Source organism: Gorilla gorilla, chromosome 1, assembly GCF_029281585.2.
Source record: "Gorilla gorilla gorilla isolate KB3781 chromosome 1, NHGRI_mGorGor1-v2.1_pri, whole genome shotgun sequence".
Classification (NCBI taxonomy): domain Eukaryota; kingdom Metazoa; phylum Chordata; class Mammalia; order Primates; family Hominidae; genus Gorilla; species Gorilla gorilla.
Genome location: NC_073224.2, coordinates 52,033,495 through 52,046,777, shown reverse-complemented (window position 1 = coordinate 52,046,777; position 13,283 = coordinate 52,033,495). Strand labels below are relative to the sequence as shown.

General features: G+C 46.7%; 1 long non-coding RNA gene across 1 annotated transcript; it reads right to left on the bottom strand.

Annotated features, from left to right (window-relative positions):
* Positions 1-5,021: 5,021 nt before the first annotated feature.
* Positions 5,022-12,259, bottom strand: LOC129528513 (uncharacterized). The gene is made up of 3 exons (XR_008673747.2): positions 12,074-12,259; positions 8,154-8,224; positions 5,022-5,262 (listed from the first exon to the last, which is right to left on the bottom strand). It is a non-coding gene; the product is annotated as an uncharacterized lncRNA (long non-coding RNA).
* Positions 12,260-13,283: the final 1,024 nt, after the last annotated feature.

Sequence of the window (13,283 nt, the reverse complement as noted above, 5' to 3'; positions counted from 1 at the left end):
GCAAATGGTTTTTATATATGCATGAATATTGCATTCAAGGTGACCCCTATGATGTCATGCTTTCTTGAGCGGAGAAGGTGAGAACTGGGGCTGGAGAGAAAGATAGAGAGAGAGAGAAAGAGCTGATCTAAGACCACGTTTCCTAACACTCCTAGGCCTCCATATTCACACATGCCCCAGCCACAAGGCTGGCAGCTTCTTTCCCACCCTGGGGTTACTGCCTTCCTAACTCACAGGCTACCTCCTTATAAAGGGGGTCCACCCCGCACTATGGAGCACTACCAGAAGCAACACAGTTGTTGTAAGATGCCCATTGGGAAGGGAGTTGGGGAAGGTGTCTTTCAGATGAGCCCACTGGCCGTGTGCTTGTCCTCCACACCCTCTTCCAGCAGTATCTCATATAAGCAACAAGCAGCCCTCTAAACCCTATTTGGCATGTGAGTTACCTGGCTTCAGGGAGATTACAGGTGTACAAGGTCATACAGCTGGCCTGGGAAAGAGCCTGGATGCCCCCCACGTAGATCTGTGGGTCTTCAGTGCTTTCCCCCACTAGTCCAGACAGGCAGATCCGAGCTGGAAACGTTGGCTTGCCAGGAGGTGTCGGCCTTGAGCCAATTAGCTCTCAGTCTGTGAGCCCTCTTTCCCACCTCCCAACAGTGAGCCTCAATTCCGTACATTCTTTTTCCACTTCAAGGTTGGATTTCCATCTCCTCTCCCCACGTTTGGAAAGTGTCCCTAATCACCAGAGAATCTAATTACCACTCCTTCTAAGTGATTCTCGGTCTCTGTTATGCAAATGTGGCTATAATTGTGTCAGGCAGGTTTTGTTGTCAGTTCCTCTTTCCTTTTTCCGCCTCTCTCCCCATCTCCTTTCAAATGGGAGTTGCAGTCTCCCCTCTTTTTATTGTAAAGGCCTCTAAGGTCCCCGGCTCCCTGAACCACAAATCGCCTAGATTACCCACTCTGGATCCCAGGAGCCACAACAGGCCCGCCTCAGGGCAAACAGAAGGAAAAACAAACAGCATTTAGTGGAATTTATTTCATTTCTTTGGAGATGCAAATCAGAAGGTTCCCAATGAGCTCTGGGAAGGGAGCGTCTGTGTGGGGTGGGAGGAAGTTGGTTCTGTGAACAGCAGCAGAGTCAGGGAAAACAGTCCCCTGTGCAGCCGGAGGGGCTGAGGGCATTCAATGTGGGCCTAGGTGTGTGGGACAGGGGTGGGAGGGGTGGGAAGCCCCACCAAGCCCTAAACAACTGCATTTGTTACTTTGTCTGGTTAAAAGTTTCTAGGCCCCTTCTGAGTGGAGGCTGTTAGGATACTCTGGCCTGTTTTCCTCGCAGCCTTGGCAGCAGAGTGGGTGCTTCCAGCGTTTCTCAGGGATCCCCCCACTTACTCCCTATCCCTAGGGAAAATTCAGGACTGCCTTCCTTAGCTGCTGTCTCCTCCTGATCCTTAGCAGGCAGAGCAGGAGGCAGGGAGGCTCTGGTTTGAAAAGCAAATCCTTCTGTTTGTTTATTCATTCTGTCACTCAACAAAACCTTAAGTGCCTACTACACTACAGGCAATATTCTAGGTACAGGGAATTAGACCTGAGCTTCCGATCTGGTGGATACAAAGTAAATAGATATAGCAGAGGAGGTGGCAAAGAATGTTAAGAAACCAGGTGCGGTGGCTCATGCCTGTAATCCCAGCATTTTGGGAGGTCAAGGTGGGCGGGTCACCTGAGGTCAGGAGTTCAAGACCAGCATGGCCAACATAGTGAAACCCCTTTTCTACTAAAAATACAAAAATTAGGGCTGAGCGCTGTGGCTCATGCCTGTAATCCCAGCACTTTGGGAGGCCGAGGCAGACGGATCACGAGGTCAGGAGACCGAGACCATCCTGGCTGACACGGTGAAACCCCATCTCTACTAAAAATACAAAAAATTAGCCGGGTGTGGTGGCAGACACCTGTAGTCCCAGCTACTTGGGAGGCTGAGGCAGGAGAACGGTGGGAACCCAGGAGGCGGAGCTTGTAGTGAGCCGAGATCGCGCCACTGCACTCCAGCCTGGGCGACAGAGCGAGCCTCCATCTAAAAAAAAAAGAGAGAAACCAGGATGAAGGAGATACCAAGTGATGGGGATGGTCCAGTTTGGCAGAGCTCTCTGATAAAGGGACATTGGAGCAGATCTCAGTAAAATATAAGGCTGGAGGTCTAGGCCTGACTCCACCTGGCAAGCTAAGGTTTCTAACCCAGATGTCCTCCTGCTTGTCTGGGACCATGGGGAAAGTGTTGAAGAGCCACAAACCTGCTCTCTGGGAAAAGAGCTTCCCAGACAGAGGGACCCCAAGAGCACAGGCCCGGCTGAAACTGCCCAGGTGTTCAGGAACAGCCAAGAGTTGTATGGCTGGAGTGAGGTGAATCAGGGTAGGGTGGGAGGAGAGATCAGAGCTCATGAGGGCCTTGGGAGTCATCTGTGGGCCTTGGATTTTGCTCTGAGGTCATTGGAGGGTTTTGAACAGAGGAGTGATATGACCTGACATTTTATAAGGACAATTCTAATTGCTATTTGGCAGACTGTGTGGGGCAAACCTGGAAACAGGGAACAAAGTTCAGGAGATTTGCAAACATAGTAGTCAGAGGGCCTAGGTGGTAGCAATGAAGGTGGTAATGAGAGGTGACAGCGTGCTGGCAGTCCTCACAGCCCTCCCTCGCTCTCGGCACCTCCTCTGCCTGGGCTCCCACTTTGGCGGCACTTGAGGAGCCCTTCGGCCCACCGCTGCACTGTGGGAGCCCCTTTCTGGGCTGGCCAAGGCTGGAGCCCACTCCCTCAGCTTGCAGGGAGGTGTGGAGGGAGAGGCGCGAGCGGGAACCGGGGCTGCATGCGGCGCTTGCGGGCCAGCTGGAGTTCCGGGTGGGCGTGGGCTTGGTGGGCCCCCGCACTCGGAGCAGCCAGCCAGCCCTGCTGGCCCCGGGCAATGGGGGACTTAGCACCCGGGCCAGTGGCTGCGGAAGGTGTACTGAGTCCCCCAGCAGTGCCGGCCCACCGGCGCTGTGCTCGATTTCTCGCTGGGCCTTAGCTGCCTTCCCACGGGGCAGGGCTCGGGACCTGCAGCCCGCCATGCCTGAGCCTCCCACCCACTCCATGGGCTCCTGTGCCACCCGAGCCTCCCCGACGAGCACCACCCCCTGCTCCAGGGCGCCCAGTCCCATCAACCACCCAAGGGCTGAGGAATCTGAGCTCACGGCGCAATACTGGCAGGCAGCTCCACCTGCAGCCCCAGTGCGTGATCGACTAGGTGAAGCCAGCTGGGCTCCTGAGTCTGGTGGGGACGTGGAGAGTCTTTATATCTAGCTCAGGGATTGTAAATACACCAATCAGCACCCTGTGTTTAGCTCAAGGTTTGTGAGTGCACCAATCGACACTCTGTATCTAGCTGCTCTGGTGGGGACGTGGAGAACCTTTGTATCTAGCTCAGGGATTGTAAACGCACCAATCAGTGCCCTGTCAAAACAGGCCACTCGGCTCTACCAATCAGCAGGATGTGGGTGGGGCCAGATAAGAGAATAAAAGCAGGCTGCCCGAGCCAGTATTGGCAACTCGGTCGGATCCCTTTCCACCCTGTGGGAGCTTTGTTGTTTTGCTCTTTGCAATAAATCTTGCTATTGCTCACTCTTTGGGTCCATGCTGCTTTTATGAGCTGTAGCACTCACCGTAAAGGTTTGCAGCTTTACTCCTGAGCCCCGCGAGACCACTGAGCCCACCGGGAGGAACGAACAACTGCAGATGCGCTGCCTTAAGAGCTGTAACATTCACCTCGAAGGTCAGCAACTTCACTCCTGAGCCAGCGAGACCACGAACCCACCAGAAGGAAGAAACTCCGAACACATCTGAACATTAGAATGGACAGACTCCAGACACGCCAGCTTAAGAGCTGTAACACCGCGAGGGTCCACGGCTTCATTCTTGAAGTCAGTGAGACCAAAAACCCACCAATTCCGGACACAGTAAGAAGTCCGCCAAGCCAGCAGGATTGGTTGCTGAATTGTATGTATGATATGAGAGAAAGAAAGGAGTCAAGAATGATGCTCCAGGTTTAGCCTTAACAATTCCAGTTGCCATTTACTAAGATGGGAAAGAATGGGGATGGGAGCAGCAGGTTGAGGGAGGGCATCAAAGTTCTGCTTTGGAGATGTTAGGTTTGAGGGGCCTGTTGGGTATCCACATGGCAACGCCAAGAAGGCAGTTGGAAATTGGAGTCTGGGACCCAGAAGAGGATGTCTGGGCTGGAGATGTAAATTTGCATACAGTTGGTACTTAAAGTCGGGAGGCTGAGGCGGGAGAATGTCTTGAAACCAGAAGGTGGAGGTTGCAGTGAGCCAAAATCGTGCCACTGCACTCTAGCCTGGGCAACAGGAGCAAAACTGTCTCAACAAACAAACAAACAAAAGAATGGTACTTAAAGTAATGAGAATGGATGAGATTGCCTAGGGAGTGAGTACTGGTAGAAACAGAGGTGGTCTAAGACTGAGCCTTGGCACTCCACTCGCTATCTAGAAGTTCTTTCCCGCAGATCTGTGGTATAGGAGAGAGATTCATTTGGGTAAATTGAGGCCTGGGTTTCAAATATGCTAACTCCTCCCTACAAAATTCCCGGCCTTCAGGACCTCAGATCCTTAAGAGGTGAACCGAGGCGCACCCCAGGGCCACTACAAGAAAGGAAGACAGAGGACTATTTCATGTGTGACCTGGGCAAGTCACGTATCCCTCCCTAGGTCTCAGTGGTCTTTGTGAAAGGAGTGGTGAACGCTAGGTGGCTAAGGGACCTTCCAGCTTGCTTGCATGCAATGAGTTTTAACTCCAGAAAGTCGGTGCACTCAGCAATTGTGACTGGCCTTGAGAGATGGTTGAGTTCCTGTCTCATTCCCCTCATCTGGCTCGTTGTCTACCATATAAAGTTGATCCTTGCTATTCACGGATTCTGTATTTGCAAATTCTCCTACTACCTGTAATTTATAACTCCAAAACCAGTACCTGTGGTCTTTTGCCAGTCATTCGTTGACATGCCCAGAGCTTCAAAAACTTTAGCCCGATGTGCTTGTTCTTAGCTGAGGTCAAAACCAGGCTCCATTCTGCCTTCTTGCTCCAGCTCTCATTGTAAACAAGTGTCCTTTTCGCAGTCTATTTAGTGTCACGTTTTTCCCATTTTTATGCTTTTTATTAGTGATTTTGCTGTTTAAAATGGCCCCCAAGCGTCGTGCTGAAGTGCTGTCTAATGTTCCTGAGCATAAAAAGGCTGTTATGAGCCTCACAAAGAAAATACCTGTGTTAGATAAGCTTCATTCAGGCATGAGTTAAAGCACGTTTGGTTGGCCATGAGTTCGATGTTAATGAATGAACAATATACAGTGAATAAAGTGTCTTTAAACAGAAACACAAACAAAACAAGGCAATGTATTGATTGATTGATGAAAGTGGTATGACCAGAGGCTCACAGGACCCTAACTCTATATTTCCCCTTGCAATAATGCTTCAGTATTTGCTAATTCAGTATTTGCTAATTCAGTATTTACAGTGATTTATAGAATGTAGCCACTGCAGTGTGTGAGAATTGACTGTATTAACTTGTTTTTTCAATCCCAGTATGCACACACATAAAGTAGTTTCAGAACTGCTAACCCATACCTCTGTGAGGAACAAATTTACTTACTACAGTACAGTACTTGTGTGTAGTTCTTTTTGTTTTTGTTGTGTAACAAAAGCCACATTCAATACAGTTCTTATCTTTAGTCTTATAGCATCCACTCAAAACTGTTTTCCAAAGTTACTTCTGTTAGTTATTTTCTTTTCCATCTCTTTCAATATTAACTATATGGTTTATTTGTATTACAGTTTTATTTCTTAGTTTGTATTCCATTTTGGGTTCCCCCAATATTCAGGTCAATTTTTAAAAATTTCCAGACAGTAAAATTCACTTTTTATGGTATGTGGTACAATAGGTCTTGACAAGCATAGAGTTAATGAATTTACTACCACAATCATGATAGAGAACAATTCAATTACTCAAAAAATTCCCTTGTCCTGCCTCTTTATAGTCAGCTTCTCTCCCCACCACTAACCCCTGGCAACCACTGATCTATTTTTTGTCCCTATAGTTATGCCTTTTCCAGAATGTCATATAGAAGAAATCATGCAATATTCAACCTTTTGGGCCTGACTTCCTCACTTAGGAAAACGCATTTAAGATTCCTGCATGTTGTTGTGTCAAGCAGTAGTTGTTCATTTTTATGGCTGAGTAGTATTCCACTCTAGCACTGTTGGAGGCACCACAGTTTATCTATTTGCCAGTTGAAGAATATTTGGATTATACCAGTTTTGGGTAATTATGAGTAAAGCCGCTATACACATTTATGTAGGGGGTTTTATGTGAACATGAGTTTCCCTTTTTCTTGAGGAGGTGGGATTGTAGTCATATGGTAGGTGTTTATAAGAAATTGCCAATTTGTTTTCCAAAGGGGCTGTACCATTTCATTCCCACCAGTAATGAATGAGAATTCCAGTTGCTCCACAACCTCACCAGCACTTGGTATTGTCAGCTGTTTTTATTTATTTGCTATTCTAATAGGTTTGTAGTGGTATCTCAATGTAGTTTTAATTTAACATTTCTCTAATGACTATGATGTTAAACACATTTCCACATGCTTATTTTTCATTCCTATATCTCTTTGGAGAGGTGCTTATTCTAATCTTTTGTCCATTTTTTTTTTCTAGTGGTGTTTGTTTTCTTGCTTTTTTTTTTTTTTTTTTTTTTTTTGAGACAGAGCCTTGCCCTGTCGCCCAGGCTGGAATGCAGTGGTGTGATCTTGGCTCACTGCAACCTCTGCCTCCCGGATTCAAATGATTGTCCTGCCCCAGCCTCCCAAGCAGCTGGGATTACAGGCATGCACCACTACGCCCAGCTAATTTTTGTATTTTTAGTAGAGACGGGGTTTATTTTGGTCAGGCTGGTCTCAAACTCTTGACCCAGTGATCACCCACCTTGGCCTCCCAAAGTACTGAGATTACAGGTGTGAGCCACCGCGCCCAGCCTGTTTTCTTATTGTTCTGAGGATTCCTTCCTTCCTTCTTTCCTTCCTTCCTTCTTTCCTTCCTTCCTCTCTCCCTCTTTCTCTCTTTCTTTCTTCAGAAAGAGTCTCACTCTGTTGCCTAGGCTGGAATGCATTGGTGATCATATCTCGTTGCAGCCTTGAATTCTTGGGCACAAGGGATCCTTCCACCTTAGCCTCCCAAGTAGCTGAAGCTACAGGTGTGTGCCACCATGCCTGGCTAATTTTTATTTTTATTTTTGTAGAGATGGGGGGGGTCTCACAATGTTACCCAGGCTGGTCTTGAACTCCTAGAGTCAAGGGATTCTCCTGCCTCAGCCTCCCAAAGTGCTGGGATTACAGGTGTGAGCCACCACACCTGGCTGAGGTTTTCTTAGGTATTCTGGATAAAAGATGTGATTTGTAAATATTTTCTCCCCATCTGTGGCATATTTTTTTTTATTCTCTTAACAGTGTCATTTGCAGAACAGATTTTAAATTTTGATAATATCTATCTTTTTTTCTTTTATGAATCATGATTTTGGTATTTTATCTAAAAACTCGACTAACCAAGGTCTCAAAGATTTTCTCTTATGCTTTCTTCTAGAAGTTTTTTAGTTTTACATTTTACATATGATCTGTATGTAAACTGATGCATTTATTTTATTTATTTATTTATAGACAGAGTCTCACTCTGTTGCACAGGCTGGAGTGCAGTGGTGTGATCTCAGCTCACTGGAACCTCCGCCTCCTGGGTTCAAACGATTCTCCTGCCTCAGCCTCCTGAATAGCTGGGATTACAGGTGTGCACCACCACCCCCTGGCTAGTTTTCTTGTATTTTTAGTAAAGATGGGGTTTTGCCATGTTGACCAGGCTAGTCTCAAACTCCTGGACTCAAATGATCTGCCCACCTCGGCCTCTCAAAGTGCTGGGATTACAGGTGTGAGCCACCACACCTGTATAAACTAATGCATTTAAAATTAATTTTAAATTAATTTTATAATAACTTTGAGAGGCTTAGATTGAGAGTCATTTTTTGGCCTATATTTGTCCAATTATTCCAGCACCATTGTTGAAAAGACTTACCTTTAAGTGGTCTTTTTTGCATCAGTTAAGAAAACAGATTGAGTTCCACAAGGAATTGAAATGGTAGAAACCTAAAAAAGCATATGGAAGGTGAGGGGATCAGAGAGATGGTCCATGTACCAAATAATTCAGCAGCTGCTCGAAATGAGAGGTGGTCAAGAGGACCTAAGTCACCTAGGACATTACAGAAATCGAGGGGAGGCTTTGGACTGCTCACAAGTCATTAAATGAAGAGAGGGTTGTTGAGCCAATCTTAGGGAGATCTTCACGGGAAGAATGAGCCTCCCTGATGTCCCCATACCCACAGCAGTGAGGTGCGTGACTTCCTGGGGCTCTGGCTCCTGGGAGTGGTGGGGTGAGGTGGATGCTGCAGCCTGGACTGGAAGCCAGAGTGACTCATCAGCCCAGGGTGAGCATCTCGGGGGGATGTTGTTTTGTTTGCTCTCGCAATGAACCCCATTACAATAACAGCACCAAGGTGTCCCGGTGCTTTGACTGTTCTCTCCCTGGGCTCCTAATGGAGATTGACAGAATCTAGAGTCCAGGGTAATTCTATCGTCAGTTTCAGCAGCCTCCTGCGCCTCATTAGACAAAAGCAGAGAGAAATGAGCAAAGAAGGAATGTCAGCCTCAGAACAGAGGGGGCCTGCTAGAGTAAGCAGCTTTCAGGAGATGACAAGGTAGTGAGGAAATTATCCGGGCTTTCCAACTGGCCCCTCTAGGCTCTAGGTGGGAAATTGGGACGTCTGTGTCACAGCTCTGCAGAGCAGAGCCAGCATGAATGGTTCAGTTTCAACTGTAGTCCCTTTTCTTTGAGGGACAGCGTGAGAGGAGGCTAAGACAGACATCTTTTGTGTTGTCAGCCTTTGTGTTAGAGGCTCCTTCCGGTGGTGGGGCCTAGCAGGGGAGGTGTTTCTGGGTGGCTTGGGTTTGAGTTGCAAGTGGATGGTGTCAGGGGTCAAAGCCTTATTTAATTTATCTAGACCTTTAGGATTTCACTCAGGAGGGATGAACTGTATCCAATGTATAGGGAGAGAGAATCCTAGGCCTATAGGAAAGCTGGAATCCATCATTGTCCCACACTATATCTTGTTTCCCAGCCTTGGCCAGAAACACACACAGATTTATGTAGATAAACATGTAACATACTTATCTTAGTGTGTTCAGGCTGCTATAACAAAAATACCTTAGACTGGGCAATTTATAAACAACAGAAATGTCTTATGGTTCCAGAGGCTGGAAAGTCCAAGACAAAAGCACAGGCAGGTTTGATATCACGTGAGGACCCGCTCTCTGCTTCCAAGATGACAGCTTCTTTCTCACGTGTTGGAAGGGGCAAGGTTGCTCCTTTCAATCCCTTTTATAAGGGCATCAATCTCATTCAGGAGGGCACAGCCCTCATGACTTAATTACTTCCCCAAAGGCCGCACCCCTTAATACATGACATTGGGTGGTAGGTTCCAATATGAATTTTGGAGGGAAACCAACATTCAGACCGTAGCAACACCCAACACTTATATATACAAGCTCATGTACAAATACACACAACACTAATGCTTCTACTCATACTTTTTTTTTTTTTTTTTTTTTTGAGACAAGGTCTCACTCTTTCACTCAGGCTGGAGTGCAGTGGCTTGATCATGGCTCACTGCAGTCTCAAACCTTGGGCTCAAGCAATCCTCCCACCTCAGCCTCCCAAGTAGCTGGGGCTATAGGCATATGCCACCACATAGCTAATTTTTAAAAATTTATTTAGAGACAGGGTCTTGCTATGTTGTCCATGGTGGACCTGAACTCTTGGCCTCAAGTGATCCTCCCATCTTGGCCTCCCAAAGTGCTGGGATTATGGGCATGAGCCACTGAGCCTGGTCCTCATAGGTAATTTTAAATACACAGAACACTAGACCAGACGTGTGCCAGTTACACATACAGGCAACACACACTGGTCCATGCTGAAGGCATTTCGCTACAGAGTTTCTGTCTGTGGCTTATGACATCAGCCTCTTTGCTTTCTATTTACATCTTGGATATACACCGCTCACACACACATTCACACCCACCCACCATTCTCACAATGCACAGCATGCACTCAAACACCCAAGCCACAAACATGTTCACATATACACACTCTGCAGTCATATTTGCCCAAACATACATGCCTCTTCTATTTTCACCACGTGTGACCAGTTGTGGTCATTCAGATGCCTGCCCATCCTGTGTGTCACACCTACGTATGCCTCTCTGGCACACTTGCAACAGGCCAAGCCAGTGTCTGCACAGACTAGCAGAGCAGAGAGTGTTTTCCACCACCTTCCTGTCATTGACATGCAACACCTGTCCTGTCTTTAGTTTTTTGCACTCTGGCTTCGACTGAATTGAATGCCAGTCTGCCTGGCACAGAGCCCAGCGCAGCAGCCCAGAAGCAATTGTCCTGTGGGCATAAGCCTCCAAGAGCCCAGAATGGGTGCACGCCAACTCTGGAGGCACCATCAAGGAAAGAGGCCTCTGTAGGCGATCCCCACCCCTCATTAGTGCTCTAGAGGGCCATGGATGAGTCAGCACATGGCAACCTCTTTTCCTCCCTGCCTTTCTTCTCCTCAAAATTCTGGTCATTTGGGTGTTCAAGGCCTTTGCCAAACAGAGTGAGTGAGGCTTGAAAGAGATACTAGCTTAGAAAATCCACCATCAGAGTCTGGGCCATTGAATTTTCCATTAGCCTTTGCTTGTGCATTGCTGTAGCCTCATATCTAGAACAAGTCTGGAACAGCAAAACTTAACTGAATAAATACAAGTGTATGTTAGCCTATGAAATAGGACTAATTCTGCTTTGTCTCTCAGGACTATCTATAAATCATAAGGAGCAATGCAAATACCTTATGAAGAATTTTTGCTGTTATTGTGATCAACACCAGGTAGGTAAATCATTTCCTTCCCCACTTCCCACGTTTCTGTCCCCACCTACTCCTAGCGCCTTGAACTAGCTGTCACTGAGATAATGATACTAGTTACCATTATCGAGCACCTGTTCTGCTCCAGGTACTAGACTAAGCACTTTACAAATATCTTGTTCTATCCTCTCAACATCCTTGTTAAATAAATATTACTGTCTGTATTTCATAGTCTGGAAATTTGAGGTTTTGAAGGGCTGAGCAGCTTGCCCAAAGTCACACAGCTAATAGACAGCAGAGACAGGATTTGAACTCAGGTCTTTGCTTCTCAAACTCATGTCATCCTCACTCCACCAACCTTACATTTATCATCATCAGCCATAGAATGCAAATTCTATCCGTATTTCTATTGTTTAAGCCTAAACCCCCTTTTCCGTCTATGTCCATCTCAGTTTTAAATTGTAAGCCAGGCTATAAATAGCAGGAACTATGTTTATTGAATTCATTTCATAGTGTTCAGCATACTTCCAGGAAAAAAAAAATATATATATATATACACACACACACACACACACATATATATACATATATACATAGAGGTTACTTTTTTTTTAAGTAATGATTCCATGAATTTCACATTGTGTCTGAAGCTAAGAGACTAAATTCTAGCTCTTTTCTTAGCAAAGAACAAACTATAAAGAGATGCAGTCTGAAGGGAAAACAAACTGTCTTTCACTATAGCATACTTCTGTGACCAGATGCATGGGGGCTTTTCCCTACACACCAAGAAATTCTCCAGCAGACACCAACTGGGTGTCCTATAATTCAGTTCCATTCTGGCATCATCTACTTGCAGTGAGAGTCAGATCCCACAGCTGATGGCTCAGTCCCACAAGACTGCCCCCAGTTCAGGTGCCAATCACACGACTAACGTTGTGACCTGTGCTTTTGACCAACCAACTATAAGTTGGGGTTCCCATGACCCCCTCCTTGGTTTCAATTAATTTGCTAGAGCAGCTCACAGAACACTTACTTTACATTTACCAGTTTCTTTTAAAGGATATGATAAAGGATACAGATGAGCAGCCAGATGGAAGAGATGCATAGGGCAAGTCATGTGGGAAGGGGTGTGGAGCTGCCATGTGCTTTCTGGAAGATCCACCCTCCAGGCGCCTCCACAGGTTCAGCTGTCTGGAGCCTCCTGAACCAAGTTTTCTTTGGTTTTTATGGAAGCTTTATGACATAGGCCTGATTGATTACATCATCGGCCATAAGGGATCAACGCAACCTTCAGCCCCTCTCTCCTCTCAAGAGGTTCTAATCATACCATGGTCTTTCTGGTGACCAGCCCCCATTCTGAAGCCATCTAGGGGCTCCCAGTCACCAGTTTCCTCTTAGCATCCAAAAGACATTCTTTTGTCAGAGATTACAAGGGTTTTAGGAGCTGTATGCCAGGAACCAGGGACAGAGACCAAATCTGTATTTCTTATTGCATCAGGATAAAACACCTGGGTTTGAATCCAACACCATCACCTATTAGCATCACCTATTTGCTCCTGTCATTTTCTCTTTCTGGCCTCAGTTTACATGTTTGTAAAATGAAGTTCTGGATATGATGACCTCTTGGGTTCCCTCCAAACATGACTTTCCAAGAGTGCTGTTTTACATGCTACCAAACGGAAGTGGAGATCTAAAATCATTTCATGTGCTCACGGAGTGGGCCACTCCCACAATGCCATCTCCCCTCCCCTTGCGTGACTGTCTCTGGTGGTCTGCTCCTGAAAGAGTACACAAAGTCAGGATGCAAAGTCCTCTCACTGGAGAATGAAGACACCCTTCGTTCTGGTGTTGGTTCTGCGGAGCTTCCCGAGGTGTAGTCAGTCACCTCACCCTGGTGCCAAACACTTGATGTGCTGACTACTCCCGTGCTCTTAATAAGCTTATAGTCCAGAGAGATGATTGAAGGGCTGGGAGAAGAGGGCTGTGGAGGGACAGGACCAGCTGAGGACGTGGGTGGTCAGACTCTCCTAGATTAACAAAGCCTCCAGATGCCTGTTGACAGAAGGGAGGGAGACAGGTTCTCACTGCTAGGAAGACAACAGCAATGCAGGTACGACTCATGTGTCCATTTCCTGTCATCAGCAGGTGCTTGGTGAGACAGTGTCACCGTTCTGGGAAGAGCTAGTCTGGGAGAAGGAGTCAGGATACTAGACCTGGCTGTGAGGCACTGGATGACTCCAAGT